Source organism: Hyperolius riggenbachi, chromosome 3, assembly GCF_040937935.1.
Source record: "Hyperolius riggenbachi isolate aHypRig1 chromosome 3, aHypRig1.pri, whole genome shotgun sequence".
Classification (NCBI taxonomy): Eukaryota; Metazoa; Chordata; class Amphibia; order Anura; family Hyperoliidae; genus Hyperolius; species Hyperolius riggenbachi.
The window spans coordinates 65,967,469-65,981,902 of NC_090648.1; positions in this window are offsets into that span (position 1 = coordinate 65,967,469).

Consider the following 14,434-nt stretch of genomic DNA (forward strand, 5'->3'; position numbering starts at 1 on the left):
GCTGCACTTCTGAAGGAGGGGGGTGCGCGGAAGGGGGGGGCCTAGGTGAGGGGGGGACGCTTCTCTGCGCCCAATTACCCCCCTTCCAAGCTGTGCCCCCCTCCCTCTTAGCTCTGGGGCCCCCAGGAGTCGGGGCCCACCGATGGGACCATCGGTGGCTCAGTCCGAGCCTGACCTTAGCAGTGATGTAAAAGGTCTGCCTGGAAAATTTGAGCTCTGCCGTAGTGTATCCCCCAAAAATAGATGTAATCTGACTAGGGTGGCCACTTGCAGAACCCCAAAAAGGAGGACATCGCACCCTGAAAAGGTGGACATCATACTGAGCATGCCAAAAGTGGGCGTGGCCAAGCATAAAGTGGGCGTAGTCATGGGTGGGGCCAAATATACATGACCTTAGCAGTGGTGTAAATGGTCTGCCGAGGAAGTTTGAGCTCTGCCGTAGTGTATCCCCCAAAAATAGATGTAATCTGACAGCATTTCACCAAAAATACGCGTAATCTGGTAGAAGTTCCTCCAAAATACAGATAATATGGAAGTGGTTCCCCCAAAATAGACAATGTGGCAGCAGCAGTTCCCCCCAACATACACATAATCTGGAACCAGTTCCCCAAAATACGCGAAACCTGGTAGTGGATCACCCAAAATACACGTAACACCCAAAATACATGTAATCTGGCAGCAGTGGTCCCCCAAACATACACAATCTGGCAGCAGTTCCCCAAAATACGCAAAATCTGGCAGCAGCCGTGCCCATAACATACATACATACATACATAATCTGACAGCGGTTCCCCCAAATACACTTAATCTGTTAACAGCGGTTCCCCATAAATACAGATAATCTGACAGCAGTTACCCCTAAATAGGTACCCCCAGCATAGGTAGCCAGGTCTATAGGTGTCCCCAGTATAGGTAGCCATGAGTATAGTTGTCCCCAGAATAGGTAGCCAGGTGTATAATGTCCCCAGAATAGGTAGCCAGGTCTTTGGGTGTCCCCAGAGTAGTTAGCCAAGTCTATAGATGTCTCCGGTACAGATGGCCAGGTTTGTAGGTGTCCCCAGAATAGTTAGGCAGGTCTATAGGTGTCCCCAGTGTATGTAGCCAGGTCTTTAGCTTCCCCCAGAATAGTTAGCCAAGTGTATAGGTGTCTCCAGTACAGATAGCCAGGTGTATAGTGTCCCCAGTATATATAGCCAAGTCTATGAGTGTCCCAAGTATATGTAGCCAGGTCTGTAGGTGTCCCCAGGATAGTTAGCCAGGTGTCCCCCGGCAGGAGGGGTGAGCTCAGTGAAGGGAGAGCGGTCTACCCTCTAGAACTAAAGTTTTGGGGTGGCTGGCAGCGGGCGGGACTTACCTCTGCCTCCTTCCACAGGGAAGCAGTAGTGATGTCCGGCTCATGAGTCATTTGAGCCTGTTCTTTCCTGTGAGCTTAATGATCCGACTCATCCACTGAACTGAATCAGTTCAGTGGATGAGACAGGAACTGCAGCTGCACACAGTGTTTAGCTGCAGTTCCTGTTTCATCCACTGAACTGATTCGGTTCGGTGGATGAGTCGGATCATTAAACTCACAGGAAAGAACAGGATCAAATGACTCATAAACCGGACATCACTACGCAGCGCTTGGAGCGAGGCAGAGGTAAGTCCCGCCCGCTGCCAGTCACCCCAAAACTTTAGTTTTAGAGGGGAGAGTGAGGAAGGGGGAGCCCAAAGGTGAGGAGAGGGGGGGGGATATGTCCCCCCTTTCCCACTGTGCCCACCGCTTCCTCTTCTCTGCGCTCTCTCCCTCCTCCACACAGCCCAGCATCCAAAAAGGAGGACATCTGGCTGTCCTTCCTTGCCTTGCGCCGGATGGAGGACAAGCACTCCAAAATCCGGACTGTCCGGCCTAAATCCGAACGGATGGCCACTCTAAATCTGACATAATTTCACCAAAAAGACACTTAATCTGGTAGAAGTTCCTCCAAAATACAGATAATATGGCAGTGGTTCCCCCAAAATAGACAATCTGGCAACAGCAGTTCCCCCAACATAAACACAAATCCGCAAAATACGTGAAACCTGATAGCGGATCACCCAAAATACACGTAACACCCAAAATACATATAATCTGGCAGCAGCCGTTCCCCTAACATACACATAATCTGGCAGCTGTTCCCCAAAACACACTTAGTTAACAGCAGTTCCACAAAAATGCAGATAATCTGACAGCAGTTCCCCCAAAATAGGTACCCCCAGCATAGGTAGCCAGGTCTATAGGTGTCCCCAGTATAAGTATCCATGAGTATAGTTGTCCCCAGTATATGTAACCAGAGGTATAGTTGCCTAGTATATGTAGCCAGGGGTATATGTGCCCAGTATATGTAGGCAGAGGTATATGTCCCCAGAATAGGTAGTCAGGTGTCCCCCCAGTAGGAGGGGAGCAGCGTAGTGGAAGGAGAGTAGTGGGCAGCGGTGGAGAAGGGGGGACGTCCCCCCCCCCCCTTCCCTCACCTTCAGGCTCTCTATCCCTTGCTCTCTCCTCCAGAACGAAAATGTGCGGGCGGCTGGCAGGACTTACCTTCTCCTCGTTCCATCACAAGAGGGAGCACTCCACTGCCGCCAGTCTGGTCTGGTCTAGACCAGAGCAGCGGCACGCAGATCTTACCCGGCGCTTGGATCGAGGAAGAGGTAAGTCCCGCCTGCTGCCCGCCACCGCAAATTTTAGTTCTGGAGGGGAGAGCGAAGGATGGAAAGCCCCAAGGTGAGGGAAAAGGGGGGGGGGGGGAATGTCTCCCCTTCTTCACCGCTACCCACTGCGCTGCACTCTCCTTCCACTGCCCTGCTCCCTTCCACACCCTCCTCGTGGCGCCCCTGGATAGTGCTGTATAGCATGAACTAATTCCCGCAGGGCGATTGTTTTGCGGTTTTTGGTTTTTGACCCTGCATATTTAGGCATGTGAAAGCAAATGCTTATTTGCATGAGCAATGTCTCGTGATTAGCGAATAGGCCAAATTTGCAAAGCCAGATTTGTCAGGTTCACTTGGTTGATGCACACATGTTCTTTCTCTGTTGGAATTAGCTTTAAGTTTTACACAGCCATACTACATGGAACGAGGTAAAATTTCATTTTCCAAAGACTTATCTGATGTGTGTACCCACCTTAAGCCCTAGACCCTGAACAAGCATGCAGCAGATCGGGTGTTTGTGACATTAGTGTCAGATCTTTACTGTTCACCATATACATGCTGCCACTTGGAGAAATCATACAAAAACATGGCCTGACATATCATTGCTATGCTGATGGCACCCAGCTATATTTGTCATTCAAACCTGATGTCACAGACCCTACTCCACAAATAAACGCATGCTTAGCTGAGCTTCAGGAGTGGATGAATAATAATTGGCTAAAACTTAATGCTGACAAAACTGAGGTTCTTGTTATCGAGGGCCAGGGCTCAACAGCAAAGCAGCTCCAGTCTCAACCAACACCGCTAAGGATAGGGAGCTCAGACCTGAACAACTCAGACTGTGTGCGCAGCCTGGGAGTACTGATTGATGGGAAATTAAGCTTCAGGAATCAAATCTCAGCTGTTGTGAAACATTCCTTCTTTCACCTAAGGAATATTGCAAGGATTAAACACCTAATTCCTTCAGAGGATCTTCCAACCTTAGTTCATGCCTTCGTCACATCAAGGTTAGACTACTGCAACATCCTCTACACAGGCCTGCATAAGAAAGACTTACGCCGCCTGCAATTAGTACAGAATACCGCCGCAAGGCTGTTAACGAGCCAACCCCGCCATTGCCACATAACACCAACCCTGAGCTCACTCCACTGGCTACCGATAAAATGGAGAATTCTGTTTAAGATTGGCTTACTGACATTCAAATCCTTGCACAATCTGGGCCCTGGATACCTGAAGGACTTGTTGCAACTACATCACACCCCCCACAATCTTAGATCAAAAGGACGTAACACCTTGGTCACCCCCAGAGTCCACCTCAAAACCTTTGGAGACAGAGCCTTTTGTCATGCTGCCCCTACACTTTGGAACTCCCTGCCACACCCAATCAGGACAGCCCCATCCCTGGAAGCATTTAAGTCTAAACTGAAAACCTACCTTTTCAGTCTGGCATTCATGAACATCTGACTATCTCCTCTGTAACACAACCCAGCCTGAAACCCTGTATTAATCTGAGACACAGCTATGCGCTTTGAGTCCTATGGGAGAAAAGCGCTTTACAAATGTTATTGTATTGTTATTGTATTGTATCTGACAAGATTAGCTGCATGCTTGTTGCAGATGTGTGATTCAGACACTACTGCAGCCAAATAAATCAACAGGGCTGCCAGGCAACTGGTACCGTTTAAAAGGAAATAAATATGGCAGCTTCCATATTCTTCTCAATTCAGTTGTCCTTTAACCTCCCTGGCGGTCTATTAAAATTTTTAAATCATGTAGAGAGCCCAGGGCTCGCTACATGATAGCCGCTGCTCAGCGGCATCCCCCCAGCCCCTCTGATCGCCTCCGGCGATAGGCGATCAGGAAAACCCGTTCAAAGAACGGGATTTCCTGGAGGGCTTCCCCCCGTCGCCATGGAGACGGAGCGGGATGACATCACCGACGTCATGAACGTCGTGACGTCTAAGGGAGTCCCGATCCACCCCTTACTTAGCGCTGCCTGGCGCTGATAGGCCAGGCAGCGCAGGGGTCTAAAGGGGGGGGGGGGCTATACGGCGGCGCGGATAGCGGCGAATCGGGGCGGCGGCGATCGGTGTGCTGACGCAGCTAGCAAAGTGGTAGCTGCGTTCAGCAAAAAAAAATTACGCAGATCGGCTCATCAGGGCCTGAGAAAACCTCCTGCGCGGCTTACCGCCTGGAAGGTTAAAAGGGCTATGCGGGCTGTGGAGTCGGTCCAAAAATCCACCGACTCCGACTCCTCAGTTTAGGATTCCACCGACTCAGACTCCTCGACTCCGACTCCTCTAATTTGCATATTACAATTTTGTTGATTAAAAGTATGTAACATGAAATTCGTCTCTTACCTGCCAACGCTTAGGAATTTTACAAGACAACTGAAGTGAGAAGGATATGGGGACTGCCATATTTATTCCCTTTAGACTAAAACTAGTCCTTGGTAAGAGTACTTGTAAAAGGTACAAACCGGAACAAAGAACATCTATCAGGCCCTAGGCAATGTAAGTGTGGGTACATGTAAGAATGATGTGCAGGTACTCTGCAGGGGAATGAGGAGATTGTCAACAGACAACACCTCTGGGCTCGATTCACAAAGCGGTGATAACCCAGTTAAAGACTTTAGGCGTGATAACCATTTTTATCATGCCTAAACTCAGTTTAGGCATGATAAGTTTAGGCATGATGAGTTTAGGCATGATAAGTTTAGATAAGTTTAGAACGCGCGCAAAGTCCCGCACGCAAAGCAGCGCCATTAAACTCTATGCAAAGTGCACCAGACTTTGCTAGCGCAAAACTTTTGATCAGCTGTGCACTGCGGTGCTAACCCAGTTGGTGCTTAAACTTATCACGCCTAAAAACTTATCACACCTAAACTTATTATGCCTAAAGTTATCACACCTAAACTTATCACACCTAAACTTATCATGCCTAAACAGAGTTTAGGCATGATAAAGGGCTTTTCACTAGCGTGCTAACTGTTAGCACCGCTTTGTGAATCAGGCCCTCTGTGTTCAATGTGCACAGCATTCTCAGTGGATTCCCTGCAGCTCTGTGGGGAGTGCATATGTAGAGTATAATACTACTGTGTAACAAAGTAAACCTGAGACAGATGAAATTAAAGTTTTATACATACCTGGGGCTTCCTCCAGCCGCCTTCAGGATAATCAGTCCCTCGTTGTCCTCCTCCTCCAAGTGAATCTTCTGCTTTGAGTCCAGGTACTTGAGCCAGTCGGGCATAGTGCGCATGCACACACTCCACCGCCAGGAGCATACTACACCTGTGCAGCACTATTGCGCAGGTGCAGAATGTTCCTGGCTGTGGGAGCAGCATGCGGCCGGACAGCGCTGACTGGCTGAATTACCAGGACTCATAGCAGAAGATCCGGGTGGTGGAGGACAGCGAGGGACTGATTAGCCTGAAGGGGGCTGGAGGAAGCCCCAGGTATGTATAAAACTTTACTTTTCATCCATCTCAGTTACCCTTTAATTTGTAGTCACCAAACCAAATTTTAACAACATATCAAATTATTTGATTTCATCAGCAAAGGGAGTGCATACATTTCAGAATCAATGCAGAATTATTTCCATCTCGTTGACCATCTCTATTAGTGACACAGCTACACATCAGGCTTTATTCTTACAGCATAGATGTTATTTAATATATATGTTACGGCCAGAACCCGAAGTTTGGCCACTTCTAGTTCTGGCCGGCCACTTCGGGTTCTGGCCGGCCAATGTGCGAAGTGGCCGCTGCGCTGCGGCCAATGTTAGAAATGGATTTATTCCTGTGACATTAATGTATCTTCTGGCCGCAGCGCAGCGGCCAAATGTATAACAACTTCGTTCATGTATTGCAATTCAGCCGGCTTTTTCTCTGCGCCTCTCTCTCCTCTTATGGGCAGCCGGCGCGTGTCCCTGAGAGTCGTTCGTCGCACCAGGAAAGCAGAGCGGGGAGGCTGCAGACATTGCTTCTGCCAGCACCCGCTTTGCAAGAACGGCAGGATTCCCCTGCCGCGACGGACGACTCCTGGGGGGGGGGGACACTCCTGTCCCCGCCGGCTGCCCATAGGAGAGCGAGAGAGGCGGGGGGAGAAGGAGGCAGAGAAAAAGCCGGCGGCTTTAAATTGTTACATTGCCGCCGGCTGAATTGCAATAAATTAACGAAGTTGTTATACATTTGGCCGCTGCGCTGCGGCCAGAAGATACATTAATGTCACAGGTATAAATCCATTTCTCACATTGGCCGCAGCGCAGCGGCCAGTTCGCACATTGGCCGGCCAGAACCCGAAGTGGCCAGCCAGAACTAGAAGTGGCCAAATTTCGGGTTCTGGCCGTAACATATATAAGAGATTCCTGTGTACACATCATATATACAGTCACAATCAGATATGTATATCTGACCTTAAAAATACGGGGACTGCTTTATTGAAGCAGCACAAGTAACTAATTTTGATTGGTTTATTTCATTTTTGTGGACTAAGCACAGCTATTACTGTATAGATACTGTATATATACATTATTTTTAATGACTATTATCTGAGAAATAGAACATTTTATCATATTTTCTATTTTAATTACAGTTACAAATTCATTAGGAGTCGGTGCATTTTTTCCCGACTCCGACTCCAGGCACCCAAAATTACCCGACTCCAAACCTCCGACTCCACAGCCCTATATCGCCAGTGATTCCAAAAGTGCTATTCTAATTAAAGTCAATAACTGCAAACCTACAGGAGCGATTGTGATTAGGGAAATCACAGTCACGGACCCTGTAGTATTTTTGGAGTGATAGAGCTCCAATACAAAGTATAGAAGCATTTTTCAAAAGTGAATGAGCAGCTTTTGTGTTGCATGTGTGTTTGGAATAAAATTTTACCTTCATGCCTGGTCCATGCGCCGGCTTCCGGTCTGCAGCCCCACCCCTTGCAAAGAAGCAATGACATTACGTGAAAGGGGGCTATGCAATGTCTGGAAGCTGGCGCACAAACCTGGCATGTAGTTAAAACCTGAAGGACAGAACACAAATCACAAGCCATGTACAGCACTTGGTAATGGGGGAATATCTTGCCGCAAAATCGCAGCCAAAACCGCTGCACAAATCTCTTGCATTTTAGGAAGCACTAACACTGTTCCCAGTCCCAGCAGGTGCCTGGACTAAAACTACATACACACGGAAAGATGAAATTGTTGGAAACGGCCAATCGACAACCCATTATCCAAGTATTGTTTGGAAAGCATAAGCGCAAATGAGGCTTACAGTGAACCTGTAGTTGTAGGGAGTACTTAAAGAGGAACTCCAGTGAAAATTATAATGTAATAAAAAAAAGTGCTTCATTTTTACAATAATTTTGCATAAATGATTTAGTCAGCGTTTGCCCATTGTAAAATCTTTCCTCCCGGATTTACATTCTGACATTTATCACATGGTGACATTTTTACTGCTGGCAGGTGATGTAGCTGCTGTTTGTTTTTTTGGCAGTTGGAAACAGCTGTAAACTGCTATTTCCCACAATGCAACAAGGTTCACAGACAGAAAACTGCCAGTTCCATGGTCCTCAGAGTTTCTTGTGGGAGGGGTTTCACCACATATCAGCCATACAGAGCCCCCTGATGATCCATTTGTGAAAAGGAATAGATTTCTCATGTAAAAGAGGGTATCAGCTACTGATTGGGATGAAGTTCAATTCTTGGTCACAGTTTCTCTTTAACTCGGGAGGGGGAAGCCTCTGGATCCTAAAGAAGCTTCCCCCGTCCTCCCATTCAGCCAATTCCCACGCTGGGACCCACAAAGTATGCCGACAAGGGCTCGTCTACACGCAGGTGCAGTAGTCATTGGCTCCTGAAGCCAGGCTTACCGTTCGGGCCGGGGGAAAGATCTGAGCTCAGTCAGGTCCACTCTACTGTGCAAGCCATCTGCACCTATGCAGTAGAGCAGTCCAAACAGGCTCGGCTATTTCTGCCAGAGCCCAATCTGTAAGCTGCTAGTGCGGCTGCATGAGGCACATCACAGGCTTGTTTGATTCTGTAGAGTTTGTGGGTCCCAGCACAGGAACAAGGATGAACGGGAGGGCAAGGGAAATCTCTTTAGGGTCCAGCAGCTTCCCCCTCCAGAAGTAAGTGTGGGATATTCAGGACGGTAGCAATCTTAACTAGTAGTAAACCTTATGCGGCATCCATTTTATCCATATTTTGTGTGTGTGCAGGCTTGGATTTACCTCACATGTGCCTATAGGCACAGATGTCCTGGCATCTTAGCCTTTGACCTCCATGTACCTACAAACCTCGCCACACTGTGCCGGTTGTCCCATTTGTCACTTCTCCCTTACCAGTCATAGGTAGTTACAGATGCCCCTTAGCATTAGGTATCCAGAAGTACTCTCAATATTAAGTAGCTAGAGGTGCCCCCAAGTATTAGGTAAATAGAATAACCTCAGTATTATGTAGCTAGAGGTGCCCCTGACTGAAGTAAGCTCTCAGTGGAAAGAAGAGAGCTGGGTGAGTGACCTCATTTACACTCTCATCAGGACTCTGTATAGGAAGCGAGGAAGGCGCTCTGGGAGAGGAGTGAGCCGCCTTTCCATCATCAGGCGCCTGTAGGCACGTGCCTACAGTGCCTTATGGTGTGTGTATATCATACCATCTTTAACAGTATGCATTGTATTTAATTTCCTTTGGAGAGTGCTGGACATTCCGTCTGGCACCCAGCAAGGAAGATCTCACCCTTTCTTATAGACAAGGAGGACATTGGATAGAACTTTGGGTAGCCCCAGGGTACATTCTCTCAGATAAGAACCAGCTCTCAGATTCAGTAAGGCCAGGATCACACTTACCAGAAATCACACGAGTTTTCCCCATAGAACATATTGGAAAACTCAGGCGATTCTGCTAAGTGTGACCTTGTCCTAAGTGTATTTTCTCTGTAGATTGCAATAGGCAGGCAATACCCGGATCTATCGCCAGAATTGCATTCTCCCGCACCAGGAATTAGACCTTATGCTGGGTAAAGTTCGATTTCTGTTTTATCCCCTTTTATTTTGATCAGCAAATATTTTGCGCGCCATTTTTACTTTTGTAAATATTCTTTCTGCACTTGTTCCACTTTGAGTATTAAAGAGAATCTGTATTGTTAAAATCACACAAAAGTAAACATACCAGTGCGTTAGGGGACATCTCCTATTACCCTCTGTCACAATTTCACCGCTCCTCGCCGCATTAAAAGTGGTTAAAAACAGTTTTAAAAAGTTTGTTTATAAACAAACAAAATGGCCACCAAAACAGGAAGTAGGTTGATGTACAGTATGTCCACACATAGAAAATACATCCATACACAAGCAGGCTGTATACAGACTTCCTTTTGAATCTCAAGAGATCATTTGTGTGTTTCTTTCCCCCTGCATCTCTCATGCACTGAAGTTTCAGGCTGCTCTTTTCTTCCTGCAAACAGCTTTTCCCTTGTCTGTAATTCCTCACTATGTGAAAGCCCAGCCAGCTCAGAGGACGATTTATCCAGCTTGTAAAAGATAAGAGAGAAGAGAGAAGCTGCTCTAATCTAAATAATACACAGGCAGTGTGCAGAGAAGGGCCTGGAAGGGTGAGTTCATAGCAGAACCACAACACTGAAGAACTTGGCAGCCTTCCAGACACAGGCCTGACAAGTCTGACAAGAGAGAGATAAGTTGATTTATTACAGAGACTGTGATAGTACAAAGTGCTGCAGTAAGCCAGAACACATTAGAATAGCTTTTGGAACTTGTAGGATGATAAAAAACAGGATGCAATTTTTGTTACGGAGTCTCTTTAACATAAACCTGAGAAGAAAGAAAGATTTGATACTCACTCGAGGTTTCATCCAGCCCCATAAGCACCGCCGAGTCCCTCGCCGTCATCCCACGTGCCTCTGTTCAGCTGCAATCAGTCCCGGTGATCTGGCTCAGTCGCGCCAGGTGGCTCTTCTGCACATGCTCGGTCCCTCAATGTAATCTCTCACTAACCTATCAGCTGTACAACATTCCTCTGCTTTCAGTCACCCCTCCCATCGCTCGTCCCAGCATTCTGCCATGCTTCTGGGATGTGTCCATCTAGTGTATCCCTCCAAATGTAAATCTTGGATTAATAGTGCACCTCCAAACCAAGACCCAGCTATGCAGAATCTCTCCAACACATCCCAGCCCCAGTACTAATACCACCACCAAGACCTAGCTATGCATAACCTCACCAATGCTTCCCATCCCCAGTACTACTATTCCTTACTCCCCAAGACCTAGCTATGCATAACCTCACCAATGCTTCCCATCCCCAGTACTACTATTCCTTCCTTCCCCCCCCCCCCCCCCCCCCCCCCCAGACCCAGCTATGCATAACCTCTCCAATGCATGGAAATTTCATGCAACTTGAAATAAGGTTAATCAAAAGCAGCAGAAAGTTCTTTTGATTGGTCCAGTCCTCAGCTGCATACATATTTGCATTCAAGGGGGAATTCTTTGCAACATTTTGACCACAGCTTGCATCCTACTATAACCCTTGTAATTTGCCACCTGCTTTTCGGTGCACCTCCAATATGTGAACCCGGCATTTCACTACCCTTTCCATGACTTCAGCACCCACATTCACTAAGAGGCAAAAACTCCGCAAAATTTTACCTCTAAATTTACGCCAGCGGTAAACTCCGCATTTTTTCCACATTCACTAATATTTTCCGCATGCAGGAAAAAAGATGCGGAAACAGCCATTATTCATGCGGTAATCATGCGGCAAAAAGGTCGCATGAAAAAGTGTTTAAAAATAAAAAAGTTAAAGTCCAGCAAGCACAGCCCTTAAAGAGAACCCGAGGTGTGTTTAAAGAATGTTATCTGCATACAGAGGCTGGATCTGTCTATACAGCCCTGCCTCTGTTGCTATCCCAAACCCCACTAAGGTCCCTCTGCACTCTGCAATCCCTCGTAAAATCACAGCCGTGCTGTGAGGCTGTGTTTACATCTGTAGTGTCAGTCTCTGCTGCTCCCCGGCCTCCTGCATAGCTCCGGTCCCTGCCCCGCCCCTTCCCTCCAATCAGCAGGGAGGGAAGGGATGCAGGCGGGGACTGGAGTTCTGCAGGAGGCGGGGAGAGCAGCAGACTGACACTATAGACATAAACACAACCAGCTCTGACAAGCTGTTTGTCAGCAGCGTGGCTGTGATTTATGAGGGATTGCAGAGTGCAGGGGGACCTTAGGGGGGTTTGGGATAGCAACAGAGGCTGGGCTGTATAGGCAGATCCAGCCTCTGTATGCAGATAATATTCTTCAAACCCACCTCGGGTTCTCTTTAAGCCTCCACACTTCATTAAAGTCAATGGGATTCGGAATATATCACCTACTACTTGTAGGTGATAAAAAAAAAACAAATATTCGGTAAATAACAACGAAATGATGCGCCTGAACAGTTTTGAGATGGCGGAAAATCCCGACTTTTGCTGGAATTTTTTCTGCATGAATCCCGCATGCGGAAAAAACATGTGGAACATTTTGAGAATGTGAACTTGACGGTGTTTTGGTCACAAACTTCCCGCATGTACTTTACCGCATGCGGGAAGTCTTTGAGAATAGAGCCCATTATGTGCATATGTGCCAACTGCCTGGACAGGCGAGTGACAGCAGGCTGTTACCATTAAAGCAGCCCTGTACTCCAAACTTCCTCTCTGCTCTAAAAAGATAACATAACCTGAAAAAAAATCATTACTGTTACAGCTGATACAAATCCTGCAATAAATCTGCAGTGCATCTACTTCCTGCTTTCACAAAGCAGACAAAGCGTTAACTTCCTGAGTTTACAAATCAAATGCTCTGCAGAGGCAGCCAGCTGACATCAAAGTACAACTTGTGATTAGCCACAGATTTGGGGGGGGGGGGGGGGGGGGATTAGACAGGCTAAGCCCTCTAAATACATACAGGGTGCATTCCTCTCAGTTTTCTTTCTGTCCTGTGCAAGAGTTCAGGTACACTTTAACAGGGCCGTTCTACAACATGGCAAGTCACAGCCTTTACCTTGGTTGGTCTCTGCACCAAATGCTGATTCCAGGCAGTGGTTAGATGGGAGAAGCACTTACAGGCATACTAGTGAGCTCATAGCTGTATTCTCATCTGACTACAGGGGCTTGTCAGCTCTCAGCAGAGCCCAGTTGGATCCATGACTATATTTTCATCAATAAATAATTTAGGTTATTACTTGAACCAAGTGATGCTTAGCTGTAGTCCTCAAGGGCTGAGGCTCTTGCCAATTATGAAAATCTAAACTGTAAATTGAACGATCAAATCTTACAATGAAATAATTTGATCCATTTCCAGCTTTACAGATTTGCAGTAACATTTGCATCAACTTACAAGATATTCCAAGCAGAAAGTTGACACTGAGCTAAAACGTGACAAAATTCCCTTAACCACTTCAGCCCCAGTGTTGAAAACCTCATGCATCCGAGCAATGTTCACCTCCTATTGATTCGCCAGTAACTTCAGCACAATGAATTGATCTACATCTCGTTTTTTCTACCACTAATTAGGCTTTCTTGGGTGGTACATTTTGCTAAGAATTTTTTTCTAATTCTATTTTAACAGGAAGATTAAAAGAAATGGAAAAAAAAAAATTCTCAGTTTTGGCCATTATAGTTTAAAATTAATATATGCTACTGTAATTAAAACTCATGTATTTTATTTATCCCGGTTATTACACCATTCAAATGATGTCCCCATCACAATTTATGGTGCAGATATTTAGGGGGGGGGTACTCACCTCGGGTGGGGGAAGCCTGCGGATCCTATTAAGGCTTCCCCCGACCTCCTCTGTCCCACGGCGGCGGCAGCGATGTAAATAGTTACCTCTTGGCTCCAGCGGAGGCACAGTATCCACTCTCTGCACAGAGATAGGCGAAAATAGCCACTCTCCGTCGGGCCGCTCTACTGCGCAGGCACAAGTCTCCTGCGTCTGTGCAGTAGAGCTGACCCAATGGAGATCGCCTATCGCTGTGGGAAGAGCCGCAACAGCGCCCCCACTGGAGCTAGAAAAGGTAAATATTGCACAGCCCAACAATTGTTGCCTGTGCATTCCAGGGGCTGCAGCGAGACCGCCGTGGAACACAGGAGGACGGGGGAAGCCTCGATAGGGTCCAGAGACTTCCCACTACTGAGGTGAGTAACCCCCCAGGGAACCTTTTCAGCACAGGTTTTCTTTAAAGGGAACCTAAACTGAGAAGCATATGAATTTTTTCTTTTAAAAATACCAGTTGCCCGACTCTCCTGCTGATCCTGTGTCTAATACTTTTAACCACATCCCCTCACCAAGCATGCATATCAGGTGCTCTGACTGAAGTCTGACTGGATTAGCTGCATGCTTGTTTCAGGTGTGAGATTCAGCCACTACTGCAGCCAAAGAAATCATCAAGGATGCCAGGCAACTGGAATGGTTTAAAAGCAAACATCCATATCTCTCTCAGTTAAGGTTCCCTTTAAAGAGAAACTAACCAAGAATTAAACTTCATCCCAATCAGTAGCGGATACCCACTTTCCCATAAGGCCTCCTTTCCACAAACTGTTGATAGGCAGTGAAATGCCTCTCAAACTCTCAACTGCTCACTGCTGCCTGGTAACTGCATGATAACTGTTTACTTCTGCCTGGTAACTGCATGATAACTGTTTACTTCTGCCTGGTAACTGCTTGCTAAGCACACAGCTCAACAGTCCGTGGAAAGGAGGCCTAAGAAATCTTTTATTTTTCACAAAAC